Consider the following 2,467-nt stretch of genomic DNA (forward strand, 5'->3'; position numbering starts at 1 on the left):
GAGATGACACCATTCACGTTTATGGTAGGTCTTCCACTCTGTCAGTCTCCTAGGTGATTCAAAATCCATTAAGTGGATGTTGAAGACAAAACACCACATAAGCCATCTATGTATGAACTTCTATCTTGGAAACCGAAAGTCTCCACCTCTAAATAACAATTCCTGGCCTTCCTACCCATAAGCAACCACGATTCTTTATGCCACAGTAGGCACCTCATGTAAGAAGAGTCTCACAGTGTGTTGTTCTGTTGCTGCCAATGAATTCTTTCCTCAGGAAATACAGGGGTATTGTGAGTAAAGAAAATTCTAGAGGCAGTGGTGTGGTCAGCAGATAACTATGCTTATAGAAGCCCAGAGAGCTGTTAGATTCCTGAAAACCAATTAAGGTAGAAGAATAGAGGACACTCTACAAAGTTGTCTTCTCATCTTCACATGTGTACCGTGGCACACACATACGTGCATGACTACACACACGCACACACACACACACACACACACACACACACTACTACTGATAAGAATAAAATAAAAAATAATTAAGAAAGAGTAATATTAGCACACTGTGTCTCAATTAAAATATCATGTTTGTTACTTCAAAAAGTCAGTGGTTTTGATTTCATAGCCCAAACAAGAATAGCTACTGTATAATGCTATCACTTGTTAAATATTTGTGTTTTCCATCCCAGGTGCAATTCTATATATTTCCTTTACATTAAATACATCTTTTCATATTTGTATATAATATGCAGTTGCTCTTAATGTGATCTCTTATCTTTCCAGGTCCTTCTCTGGTCTTTGCTTTTAAGATAAAACTGTTGATCTGCAGAGAGAATAGGACAAACAGAAAATAGAAGCCAAACTCCAACTAGAATGGCTCTAGTGAACATCACCTCAAAGGCACAGACAGGAACAGAGAATACGAAGTTAAAAATGCTGTTGATATGTTTTATCTCTTTGAGAACTCATGCCACTGGATAATGTTCTAAACCATGACAGAGGTGTGTATCTTCCATTTCTAAATTTATAGAGGGAAGAGGTGATGGTAAGGAAGATCATGCCAGAAGCTCAAAGTTAGGCAAGATCACTCGTCCTGGGAACTGCAAAGAGTTGGGCAAACCTGCGGCCATGTCCACTAACTTCCTCCACTTTATTAAATGTTATTTTTTTCAAGTTCAATAAAAACATAAGACCCATTTAACTGCTTACATAAATATGTGCAATGCATAATTTTAATCTCAGTTTTAGAATTCATCGTGGAGTTCAAATTAATTGTAATGTGAAAATTTTCACTATTTTAGTCCCTCTTCCATTGTCCTGACATTGAATACACGTTCACTTAACTACTTAAGGGAGGTAGCTTATGTCCTACGTAACTCAGAGGTGGGTGTATTGGATCAGTGGAAACAGTCCGTAGAATTTGCCAATTCAGGCTGTATTAGCTCTCTCGTTGCTCTGAGTAAATATCTGAAGCATCTGAGAGGAGGAGAAGGGTTTACCCGGCTCACGGTCCAACAAGAAGGGCAAGGCATAACGCAGGCAGTCCTTGGTGGCAGGAATGTACAGTAAGGATATTTTGCCTTCTCATGGCTTCATGAACCAGAAAGGAGAATGTGGTCAGGATGTCCAGCTTGGCTGCAAAACCTCCAGGACTTCCCCCAAGTGACCCATTTCCTCTATGGTGGTCCCATCTCATAAAAAAGTCTCAGAAATTCCTAACAGTGCATTCCCTGGAAACTAAGCATTCAAATGCCTGAGCCTGGGAGAGACACTTCCCATTCAAGCCCCAACACAGGTCAATCACACAGACGCCAAAAAGAAAGAACCCAGGCAGGGAGAGAAGTCAGGAGCTGGCAGTGTGTGGCAGCTCTGGCCCCAGCCATGAATAAAGAACACAGTGGGAGCTTAGGCTACTGGAGCCCAGGACTCTAGAAAGGCAAACTTGCTTTTCACTTCCAGTTTCCCAGTTACAGTGAACAACATAGAGATAAAAGTTGGGAGTGCCCAGCACTAAGTCAAAGGATTCATCCCAAGAGAACTGTGCAGAGAGACACCAGGCTGAGGGTGCAGACACGGTGAGAGGCTCTGGTACCTCGTGGCTGTAAGGATCCACTAATCTTTCTGACAGATGCTAGGACGAGTGAGGAGGGGGCTGAAGACTGAGTGCCTTGATTTTAATAAGCGGTGGTTAAAACCTGTGACTCCATAATGTGGGTGAGATGCACAGTTTTGGAAACAGTCTTATGATTCATATTTTCATCATTTCCATTTGATTCAACAAATGTTTCCAAAATTTTCATTAATAGTTCCGTCATAGTATCACTGTGTATCTGTTGTCTGTTGCAATATATTTGGTAACAATCTTCCCAATATATTTAAAAAAGATTTTGACAGGTTGTTAATGTTTGACTTAAATTATTTTGTATAATCATTTGCTTAAATATGAGTATACAGAAGCTTAAATATAAAG

Source organism: Rattus norvegicus, chromosome 5 (genome assembly GCF_036323735.1).
Source record: "Rattus norvegicus strain BN/NHsdMcwi chromosome 5, GRCr8, whole genome shotgun sequence".
NCBI classification, from domain to species: Eukaryota; Metazoa; Chordata; class Mammalia; order Rodentia; family Muridae; genus Rattus; species Rattus norvegicus.